The sequence below is a fragment of the Hemicordylus capensis genome, chromosome 1 (genome assembly GCF_027244095.1).
Source record: "Hemicordylus capensis ecotype Gifberg chromosome 1, rHemCap1.1.pri, whole genome shotgun sequence".
NCBI lineage: Eukaryota > Metazoa > Chordata > Lepidosauria > Squamata > Cordylidae > Hemicordylus > Hemicordylus capensis.
The window spans coordinates 394,311,970-394,324,017 of record NC_069657.1 but is presented as its reverse complement, the minus strand read 5'-3'; the positions used below and the strand labels follow the sequence as shown (position 1 = coordinate 394,324,017).

The 12,048-nt window shown below is 46.7% G+C and overlaps 1 protein-coding gene across 7 annotated transcripts in view; it reads right to left on the bottom strand.

Annotated features, from left to right (window-relative positions):
• The window catches only part of RASGRP3 (RAS guanyl releasing protein 3), a 106,657-nt gene that overhangs the window by 57,301 nt on the left and 37,308 nt on the right, over nucleotides 1–12,048 (bottom strand). For 2 of the 7 annotated variants that reach the window (XM_053303905.1, XM_053303914.1), the window contains exon 1: nucleotides 2,836–3,068. The exons of 2 other annotated variants lie outside the window; for them this stretch is intronic. The gene's annotated coding sequence lies outside the window, so the exon portion shown is untranslated. Of the gene's footprint in view, nucleotides 1–2,660; nucleotides 2,798–2,835; nucleotides 3,070–12,048 lie in introns of those variants that run through there. 3 more of the 7 variants (XM_053303946.1, XM_053303956.1, XM_053303941.1) reach the window with 3 other exon arrangements.

Sequence of the window (12,048 nt, the reverse complement as noted above, 5' to 3'; positions counted from 1 at the left end):
CAAGGGCAGCCCCACATAGAGCGCATTGTAGTAGTCCAATCTGGATTTTACCAAAGCATGAGTGACTGAGGTCAGGTCCAACTTCTCCAAATAGGGTCACAGTTGGCACTGTGCACACCACCACCACCTGTGCCTCCAAGGTCAGAGTCAGGTCCAGAACCAACCTCAAACTGCGGACTTTGTCTTTCAGAGGGAGTGTGACCAAGTCCAAGACCAGATTTACCTCACTGTTCAGATAATCACTTTTACCAACATGGCAACACAGAGCACTTCCATCTTATCTGCATTAAGTTTCAACTTGTTGGCTCCCATCCAGTCCAGAACAGCCTCCAAGCCCCGGTTCAGAGCATCCACTGCCTCCCTGATGTCTGCTGACTTAAAAGATAGGTAGAGCTGGGTGTCATAGGCTCTCCCAGAGGTTTCATGTAGATGTTAAACAGCATAGGGGACAGAATAGATCCCTACTGGCATCCTATAGGCCAAAGGGTGGAGCAGGCATCCCCCAGCACCACCTTCTGAGTATGACCCTCCAGGTAGGAGCAGAGCCACCGTATAAGCACGCCCTCAAGTCCCAACCCGGCGAGATGTCCCAGAAGGATACCAGGTATCGAAAGTAGCTGAAAGGTCCAGGAGAATCAACAGAGCCACACTCCCTCTGTCTATCTCCCGGCGAAGGTCATCCACCAGGGTGACCAAGGCAGTTTCCATCTCCTATCCAGGTTGGAAGCCAGACTGGAAAGGATAAGTAATTAGATTCATCCAGGGCTGCCTGGAGCTGAGATGCCACCATGTTCTCCAACACCTTGCCCAAGAAGAGACTGGTTGGAAGTTATTCAAATCATCTGGGTCCAAAGAGGGATTTTTTTTTTTTTTTTTGGGTAAAGGAAGGGCCCAATGTCTGCCTCAGCTGAGGGGGCACCACCTCCTGCTTCAGAGAGGCATTTAACACCCCTGCCACCCATTCGAGTCAGCATGCCATGGAGTTAAAAACAACAACTTTGCTTCTTATGTTACCTCCAATACTAGGAGATTTAAGAAGTGTGAAGGAAATTTACATTATTTATTTATTATGTTTTATATCCCGCTCTTCCTCCAAGAAGCCCAGAGCGGTGTACTACATACTTAAGTTTCTCCTCACAACAACCCTGTGAAGTAGGTTAGGCTGAGAGAGATGTGACTGGCCCAGAGTCACCCAGCAAGTGCCACGGCTGAATGGGGATTTGAACTCAGGTCTCCCCAGTCATAGTCCAGCACTCTAACCACTACACCACACTGGCTCTCCATGTATACCTATTCTGTTTCCCATTTCCCAGAAAAAGACCCCCACTCCCTATATACATTAAAACATGGAGGTTCAGGGCAGGTGGCCAGTCTAGAACCTTAGCTCTGCACAGAATAGCAAGGAAGGTTTCAGGAAGATGGAAAAGAAAACAGGGAAGTTGGGTTCCCATTCCTGAATTCTCCCCACTTTAAACAAGGCTTCTGTTTCAGCTGGTTGTAGTCCTCAACAGGAGCATTCCTGAAACTTAGGGGCTGGGGATGCATTGCAACATTTTGTTACAGATTCTCAACTATCTTTCTTTTAATTCCCATGGCTGTAGCACAGTAAACTTGAAAGGTCCTGTGATTTGTGCCCAAATACCCATATGGTATTTTCTCTTCTGTCAAAAGTGCATATAACTGATTTTGGTATTTACACAATTTGAACAGACTGAATTGAAAAGTTATAGTTTGTATTCAGTCATCATTCTAGCATTCTTCTGAGCACAATTCAGACATGTTCCCCTTAACTTTGGTCTTAAGAGCATAAGAAGAGATCAGACTTAAGGCCGATCTAGTTCAGCATCTCTTTCCCTACATTAGCCAGCCAAGAAGTCCAGAAGTGGGGTGTGAAGGCAATGCCCTCCCCTGCTCCCCAGCATAGCAAGCTGCCTCTCAACTTGGCCATTCTATAAAGCCATCATGACTAGTCGCCACTACTGCCTGCTACAAGAGGTGTTTGTTTTTTTAAAGAGAAAGACAAGCACCCCAAAATATAAGCAAATATCTTATTATTACAAATATTTACAAGTAGTGCTTCCCGTTTAAATCTAGTTTTTCTCCCTCCATGCAAACTTCTGTTATGAACACAAGAACAATGTTTCCTGCAGCATTCTCCAGCACAAGTTATGAAAGACTGCATTAGCCTACCCTGCATGCCATAAATAAAAACCTCTGAAACTGGTCATGCTGCTTTGAATGAGTTCCTTTGTAAAATGGTACAGTTAAACTGAAACACAACACAGGCTTTACACCGTGACCCATTTCATAACAGCACAGAGAAACAAAAACAGCTGGATAATAAAAAGCACTACCTGGTTCCATTACCAAACAGGATTTTTGTACTGTGCCCGTAACTATTCTGTGGAAGGGAGAACTTAACTCGGTGCAGCTTCTCCCTCACTACAACACTAGAAGGGGAGTAGCTGCACTTGCACAATTCTCCCTCCTGCACAACATCACTGTTCTGTACCACACCTGGCAAGCTAAAGCAAAAAGGAAGGCGCTTGAGTGAGAGCCAATGCTCTTTTTAAAGCATGTCTTTTAACCCTGCTCTACTAGCAAGAACACAAGAAGGTCCCCATTTTCGTTTCTAGTATACAGAGAACAGTGTTACTAACTAAGAATGGGTTCTGAAAGAGGCTGCTGTTTTTGGAATCGGATCAATGAAGTGGCAAACGGCATCTCAGCTGCAAGGGATTTTGCAAGGAAGCCCAAAGAGAAACTAGGAAGCATTCGTGGCTTAAAAAACACAAACACAGACCCAGCCCAACGACAAGAGGGAAAATCACTTACTGTACTTAGTTCTGCAGAGGTATTCAACACAAACATCTCCCTTCTTTGTCCAGCTGCCAAGTGCTAAAGCACAAATGAGCAGCTGTTTCCTTCAAGCCGGGGTTGTGTGTCTTAACGAGTCACATGCCCCCTCTGATAAATCTCTCTGTTGTGCCAAGAGGTCAGGCTCCGAAGATCAGTATTGTGCCGCCCCTCCTCATTTTATGTTTTGGTTTTTTAAAAAAATCTTTTGTTAACCATTTGAGCTAAAACTTGTCCTTGGAACTTCAGCCATCACGTCCCACAATTATGATAATGACTATTCGTTGAAATCGCCCATTTCAAAACAAGTGTGTAAAAAAAAAAAGTTAAGCCTCGTCAGAGCGCACGATCAGTTAAGTTGGAAAGTTAAACATTCTACTGTAGTTCGACCTGTACGTTTTGTTGGGTTTTCCCCCCATTTGGTGTCACAGGACTCTTGCATTATTAGTTGGGTGGCAGCCAGATTTGAAGAAGGGCTTGTTGGGTGGTCCCCCCCCCACCTTTAGGATAAGCAGTAGTAGGTAACATGGTGTGTTTTAAAGGGTGTTTTTTTGGTGTTTTTTTTTTTTAAGCTTGACTTTGCCAGCGATATCTCCTCATGGCCATTCGTGAATCTGAAGCCTTGGAGTTCTCTCAGCAAACAAGCTCCGAGCCCATTGCTGTTCTCCATGGAGCGGCGGCGTCTGAGCAAGATAAACGTTCACACTTCTCTCTCTCTCTCTGCCTGGAGGACACGTGAACTATGCTTCGCCCTGCCTGCTCCCTCCCACCCCTCAGGGTTTCTAAAAAAACAACCGAAGACCCATTTTTTTTAGAGCGGCTTTTCAGTGTTCTATCTGCTGCTCCTATCTGGTGGCCCTTTAGCTTTTTCCTGCGTCCCTTTTAAATGTGGTTTTAACTGTTTCTTTTCGCTTTTGTTACTTTTATATTGTTTTATATAATGTGCATTTTACTCATGTTGGGAGCTGCCCTGAGTAGCAGTGCACTGAGAGGCAGGGTATAAATATCGTAAATAAATGTGCATATAAGAGATTTCTGAATTTCCCGGAGGAGCAGAAAGCAAAAGCTTAAAGAGCAACTCTATTTTTTTTTAAATTTCTTTTTTGCTGGGGGGCTTGGTGGGTGGGAGTTCTGTGAAATGAGGGGGAAACTCCTCAGATGCTGAGGGGAAATCTGTACCCCCAGGGGGTAGCTATAATTGAGTGGATGGGTTCAAAGAACCTGGGCCCCACAGCTCTTGAGGGGGCCCCAGTTCCACTCCTCTCTATTTTATTCATTATCTCCCTCACTCCGAGAGAGGGATGAACACAGGCCCCCTCTCTCCTAGCTACACCCCTGTGTACCTCTCTTTAGTTATGCCAAAACTGAAAGAACTTGCGGGCGGGGGGGGGAGTACAGTTTGGCATAGGGTGGGGATGTTGTGTATCAACGGTGCCACTTATAAACCACTTGAGATTTCGCATGTTTGCAGTGTGGACAGAAAAGGGATCAATGAGGGCCATGCACATACCGTGTGAATTGCAACTCTGTGTTTAAAACCCATAATGGACCCCGCGTGCAAGTTATGTCCGTAATGAATATCCCTGATTAAGCAGGTCTTTAAAACTCAGGCTGAAAGATCTGGAAGCAAATACTAAGAGAGAGGAGCATTATCAGGAGGACTCCAGAGATAATCAGTTTAATCGGTAGATTTATCGACTGAACCAATCAGTGAAGGCAACTTAATTGGTGGGGTTGCAAGTTATTTTTTTTAGTAAAGATATTGTTTCAACCCTTTGGTGTTGAAATGGGATGAAAAAGAAAATATTAAAAGACAGAGCTGAGCCAAAATGGTGTCTTAACAACAACAACTATTTATATACCGCTTTCCAACAAAAGTTTCCAAAGAATTTTACATAAGGCAGATACCAGCAACAGCCGCTGGAGGGATGCTGTGCCTGGGGGTGGATAGGGCCAGTTGCTCTCCCCCTGCTAAATAAAGAGAATCACCACGATAAAAAGGTGCCTCTTTGCAAGGTTTTTAAATATATATGCCTCAAATTTCAGTGAACTTTTTGACTAGTCCCTCAAAATTTAATCTATTTGAAGTCCAAGTTCTGAACACTATTCGCAGCTTAAAGAGACCAAAACAGAAGTCCCCATAGGCTGATCTTAAGGCTCCAGGGAACTGTGCTATCAGCCCACAGGGCACAGCTCAGGGAAGTTCCCACCCCCCCACCCGGGGATCAAAGGAGATGTGCAGCATCTAAGCTTGTCTGACCAAATCGGGAGGTCTTGCTGAATGAGCTTAAGCACAAGTGCTCCCCACAAGGCAGGGCTGGCTTGTTTATGAGTCTGGCAGAAGTAGTTGCCTCCAGTGGCAGATGGAAGAGGCAAAAGATTGGTGGGAGTGCCCTACACCCACCAGCCACTTTTACTGGACCTTTCCTTCCTCCACTCAGTACCTCCCTTTACCCAAAAGTACATTAGCTGCTCCTGCTCCATGGATATTAAGAAAGAAGAGGGAAGGAGAGAGGAGTACTGGGCCTCCCACTCCCTGGATCTTAAAGAGGAAGAAGGGAACACAAAGCATTTAGCACACCACTCGGCTCTTGTGTGTGGGTGGGTGTCTTGCCAGCGGGGTGGAACCTGTATTGGCCTTACTGTAATCTAATCCATGTGACTGGTAAGAACTCTGCCTTGGTCCCACCCTCTGTCTTAGCCACAGTCATATGGGCCAAGGGGATTCCTTACAAAGAGCATATAAAGGGACTTTGCCTAAGCTTTAGCTCATTCTGGTTGGAAGCTTCCTCAAGCTTAGCCAGACAAGTTCAAGATTTTTAGCCTACTTTCCAGGAGACTTATGAGATCACCGGGCATTCTGTGTGTCCCACGCCAGTATAAACTTCATAATGCTTGGATTAAAATGAACCTAATCGGGTACAGTTGTAGGGACACATAGGGACATCTCAGCGGCATAGTTTGTGATGTCATCCACCCTGAATCAGGATGGTGGATACATGACATCTGAGGTGCACTTGGGCTAACGTATGAACCACCTAACCAATTTGATCCAAATTTGCTACAGGTATAGGGACACATGGGGTCAGCTCAAGAGCATAGTTTGTAGTGATGTTAACATTTGACTTGAGCAAGTGGGAACTGATTTGGACCAAATTTGGCACAGTTGTAGGGACACATAGGGACAAATGCAGAGTTTATGATGTCACCCACCTCAGTTCAAGATGGTGGACAGATGAACGTTTGAAGTGCAAGTGTCTAACTTGTGAACTGCCTAACTAATCAGGACCAAATTTAGACCAGTTGTAGTGAGCTGTTCACCTTAAGTGGCGCAGCAGGGAAATGCTTGACTAACAAGCAGAGGGTTGCCAGTTCAAATCCCCGCTGGTACTATATCGGGCAGCAGCAATGTAGGAAAATATATGCCCACAGTGCCCACAGGGTTCTGTGGGTACCAGGAGTCAAAATTGACTTGATTGAACACTTTACTTTACTTAGGGATAGTGAAAGGAAAGTAGGCAGATCAGTTCTTACGAGAACAACTCCCTTCCCCCCTGCATGGATTCTCTGAGGTGTAACCTTTCGGTGAGTTCAGGGACTGTACAGTTCCCTAGAACCTCACGCATCAAGCTTTGGGGACCTTTGCATAGTTTTATCTGAGCTGTGATTAGGACAAAAAGCAAAGAAACACTTTTGCTTAGTGTTTCTTTAATCAAACATGCATATTGTGACACAAAAATTGAAAGTCATGAACATTCAGCTCACCTCTAATTAAAGATGGACTTTTCACAATAAAGAGTAGCTTTTGTTTATTAAATTGATTATTATACCCTTTTTTCCTCAAAAAAGACAGCTATATTGAGGTTATACAAAAGTGTCTGAATAATTCAGCCAGTCAGCTAAATGGCAGAGGATGAGTCAGCTAAAAATCCTTAAATCGGCTGGCAGCTCTAAGTATTGCATTAATTAATGTATATTACCTATCAAATTTGTAAACCACCCCAAACCTACGTCTCTAGGCGATTAATGTTCTGTGCACCCAATGTTAATCTTTGTCAGAGACAGGATACTGATTTGAGATTGTTTCCAAAATATAACATTTTATATTATACTAGTGCTAGCCCTCTTCAGGGCTAATTGTACAAAATCTAGTCTTACTCAGTGGGCACTCTTCATAAGAAATGGCTATGTTGGAAAAGCTTTACCCACTTCCTCTTCTCCCCTAAATCCAATCACTCCTCACAGTGGTTGCTTGGGGAACTTCACCCACACAACTATTTGTTCCCTTAACTAGTAAAGTAAAGTGTGCTGTCAAGTCGATTTTGACTCCTGGTGCCCAAAGAGTCCTGCCCTGTGGTTTTCTTTGGTAGAATACAGGAGGGGTTTACCATTGCCTCCTCCCGACACCGACTCGACGGTACAACCTTTCCTATAGCAGGATTCACTCTTGTTGAGGGGTAACTAATAGGTAACAACAACAACCACATCACAGAAGATTTACTTCTGAACAGAGGAGACTGTTCAGATCTCAAGGATTGCAGTTCAAGTGTGTTGGAAGCTCCACAAATTGCTAAACCTAGCAATTTTAAAAACTGGGCTGACATCTGAGGAGGAGGAAGAAAAAAAGCGGGAGGAAAGCCCAGGAATGAAGTTCATTGGGAAAGTGTCATCAGGAGCTTTTCTAGGGTTTGTGTTCTGGCTGGGTAGAAGTGTTTGTGTAGCCTGAGCGGGGGATTCACTCCAGGTGAGTGCCTGCCTCAGTTTGTGGGAGGGGTCACATTCCTGAGCACAGTCAGTTTGTTTGCTGGACTTGAATACAAGGGTGAAGGCCCGAGACTAGAACATAGCGAACAGGGATAGCCAAGAGGGCATTGGAGTTTTGCGGGAGTTTAGTGGGAAGTGTGCGGGGGAGCCTGAAACATGTCCGCTTAATCACAAGGAGCCCCGTAGGAAGAGAAGACAAGTAGTACTCCCTCCTTCATATTCTTGAGAAAGGAAGTTTGAACATTTAAATAGCACCAGTACAGCGAAGACCTAACTTGCTAATAAACTATCTCCAAATATTGTGAACAGCCAACAAAACCAGTTATGAAGATAGAAAGCCAGCAGGAGAGGGGGCACTTCCCAGTGTATTGCACAGAATGCCACACGTATGACTGTTTGCTCCATGGGCAGAAGTCATGGGTATGTACACTGTACAAGGAGTTCCTGGCTCTCAAGGAACAAGTTCGTTCCCTTGAGACCAAGGTGGCGGATCTGGAGAAGCTCAGAGAGACAGAATGTGGCATGTGGACAAGACCTTCAGGGACGTGGTAGAGGCATGCCACTCCAAGGCTGATAACTCCTCTGCTATCAGGGAGAATGAAGGTCTTGGGGAAGGAGGACATCAGTCTGAGGAAGAGGGAAATGCTCCTTAGAAGGGACCCCTTCCGTGGACGATGAGCACATATCCTCTCGCACAGGGGATACTCCTGTGGTGGGTGGGGGCCTCCTTGTAATGTGTGATTTGCTCATTAGAGGTATAGAGAGATGAGTTTGTGACACACGTGTTGACCACACGGTGACTTGCCTGCCTGGTGCGAAGGTTGCGGACATCACACAGTGTCTAGATAGGCTGTTAGGCAGTGCTGGGGAGGAAACAGCTGTTGTGGTGCACGTTGGCACCAACAATGTGGGGAAATATAGTCGGGAGGTCCTGGAAGCCAAATCTAGGCTGATAGGTAGCGTATTCTCAGAAATGCTACCTGTTCCACGAGCAGGTTCAGCGAGACAGGCAGAGCTGAGGGATCTCAATGTGTGGATGAGGCGTTGGTGCCGGGAGGAGGTGTTTAGATTTGTTAGGCACTGGGATACATTTTGGGGCAAGCAAGGCTTTTCCAAAAGGGAAGGGCTGCACTTGAACCAAGATGGAACCAGACTGCTGGCGCTTAAAATCAAAAAGGTTGCAGAGTAGCTTTTAAAATGACGCCTGGGGAATAGCTGACAGAAGCTGGGCAGTTTCCAGTTCAGCAAATGCCATCCTGTAAGGTTCGAGGGTGTAAAAGAGTCAGATAAAACAGAAGAGGACAGAGCAGAACCACATAAAGAGCAGACAGGAAGCTGTGCTAGCTGGTCAAAGAGATCAAAGAGCCAAAAGAAAGACAGCATACACCAGGTAAGAGATTCAGCATATAGGTGCTTATATGCCAATGCCAGAAGCCTCCGAGCCAAGATGGGCGAGCTGGAGTGCTTGGTTACTAATGAAGAAATAGACATAGTGGGCATAACAGAAACATGGTGGAACAGTGAGAACCAGTGGGGGATAGTGATGTGCCCGGACCGGTTCAGAGGCCATTCTACAGGCCTCCAGACCGGTCTAGACATGGGTGGTTCAGGTTCGGATAGATTGGGGTGGGGGGTTCCTTTAAGGGCGGGGGAGCGTTTACTTACCCCTCCCTGCCGCCCCTTCCCCCGCTTGGCTGCGTGTGCGCCCTTATTTCTGTAAGCAATTGGCGTTGCGCCATTGGCTCTCAGATCCCCCAGCTCGTGTATTTGCTGTTTCCTCTGTCAAATCCCCCTGCCGCCCCCTCCCCGGATGTAGCTGTAAAAGGCTTTAAGAAGCCTTTTGCCTGCCGCCCCCTCCCCAAACGTAGCTGCTGCTGCAAAAGGCTTTAAGAAGCCTTTTGCCTTTGCAGTAGTAGCAGCTACGTTCGGGGAGGGGGCGGCAGGCAAAAGGCTTCTTAAAGCCTTTTACAGCTACATCCGGGGAGGGGGCGGCAGGGGGATTTGACAGAGGAAACAGCAAATACACGAGCTGGGGGATCTGAGAGCCAACAGCGCAATGTCAATTGCTTAAAGAAATAAGGGAAATAAGGGCGCACGAGCAGCCAAGCGGGGGAATGGGCGGCAGGGAGGTATCCTGCCGCCCCATAGCTAAAAGAAATACGGCCGCCGGGGTTGGAAAGCATGGGAGGGGTAAGTAAACACTCCCCCGCCCTTAAAGGAACCCCCCACCCCAGTGCCGGACCGCAGCTCCACGGTTCCATGCACACCCCTGGTGAGGGACTGTTATTCCTGGTAGGGGTGTGCATGGAACCGCCAACTGCGGTCCGGCACTGGGGTGGGGTGTACCTTTAAGAGCTGCGGGAGGGTTTACTTACCCCTCCCACTGCTTTCCGCTGTGGCGCCCGTAATCCTCTGTGTAATTGGGGCGGCTGGACACCTCCCTGCCGCCCCTTCCCCGATGTTACTTGCAAAAAAACCCAGCAGTCCTTTGCGCGTGTGCGAGCACGTCACAGAGATGAGCGTGCGCACGTCTCTGTGACATGCGCACGCAAAGGACTGCTGGGGTTTTTTTGCAAGTAACGTCGGGGAAGGAGCGGCAGGGAGGTGTCCTGCCGCCCCAATTACACAGAGGATTACGGGCGCCACAGCAGAAAGCGGCGGGAGGGGTAAGTAAACCCTCCCGCCGTTCTTAAAGGTACCCCCCACCCCCGGACCGAACCACCCAGCTCCGGCCCGGCCCCGGCCCATCCCTAATTCCTGGATTTAAACTCTATAGAAAGGACAGGGAGGGGCACCTTGGAGGTGGAGTAGAACTGTATGTCAAAGAAGGGATAGACTCTAATAAGGTAGAAAACCTAGGAGGACCAGAGTCCTCCACAGAAACCCTGTGGGTGACAATACAAGGCCAAAGGAAATGTGCTGCTGGGGATGTGCTATTGCCCTCCGGATCAAAACGCTGACAGTGACTAGGAGTTGCAGAAGGAAATCAGGGAGGCATCAAGGAGATGCAGGGCTATAATAATGGGTGACTTCAATTACCCACACATAGACTGGGTAAATTCACAGTCAGGTAATGACAAAGAGGTCAAATTTCTAGATAGGTTGAATGACAGTGCCCTAGAACAGTTGGTCTTGGAACCAACCAGAGAGAAGGTGACCTTGGTCTTAATCCTAAGTGGCACCCAGGACCTGGTGCATGATGTCAGTGTCACTGACCCATTAGGGAATAGTGACCATAGTGCAATCAAATTCAGCATACATGCGGGGGAGAGAATCAGCAAGGAAGTCTAATACAGACACTTTGTATTTCAGAAGAGGAAACTTCTCCAAAATGAGTATGGTCCCCCCCCCCGGGGGGTGGGGGTGAATCTGAAAGGGAAAATCAGGAGAGTCACTTCACTCCAGGAGAATAACTTCACACATGGAGTTTACTCAAAACCACAATCCTAGAAGCCCAGTTAGATTGTATACCCAAAAGGAGGAAAGGTATCACTAAGTCCAGGAGGATGCCAGCATGGCTAACAGATAAAGTCAAGGAAGCCATAAAAGGGAAGAAGACTTCCTTCTGAGACTGGAAGGCCCACCCAAATGAGGAGAACAGAAAGGAACACAAACTCTGGCAAAAGAAATGCAAGGTGACAATCAGGGAGGCGAAAAGAGAGTTTGAGGAACATTTAGCTAAAAGCATCAAGGGGAATAACAAAAGCTTCTTCAAATATATCAGAAGCAGGGATATATCTCCCTGCCAGGGAGACGGTTGGACAATGGGGGAGTGAAAGGGATTATTAAGAAGGATATGGAGGTTGCAGAAAAGCTAAATGAGTTCTTTGCATCTGTCTTCACGGCAGGGGATACTGAGCACCTGTTCTGGAACCAGGCTTTTTGGGGATGGAGCTAAAGAACTGAGTCAGATGGAAGTGACAAGAATTGATGTTCTAAACTGTCTGGAAAAACTGAAGACTAGCAAGTCGTCAAGGTCAGACGGCATCCATCCAAGAGTCCTAAAGAAATGTGAAATTGTTGCCATCTTTTGCAAAAATATATAACTTATGCCTACAATAAGGCTCTGTACCAGAGGATGGGAAAGTAGCAAATGTAACACCAATTTTCAAAAAGGGATCCAGGAAATTACAGGCTGGTTAGCTTCACGTCTGTCTGTTCCAGGCAAAGTGATGAAAAGCATTCTCAAGGATAAAACTGTAAAGCACATAGAAGAACAGGCCCTGCTGGGGGAGAACCAGCATGGCTTCTGCAAAGGTAAATCTTGCCTCACAAACCTTTTGGAGTTCTTTCAGAATATCAACAAGTGTGTGGATAAAGGTGGTCTAGGTGACATAGTATACCTGGACTTCCAAAAAGCTTTCGACAAAGTTCCTCATCAAAGACTCTTGAGGAAACTTAGCAGTCATGGGTTAAGGGGACAAGTAC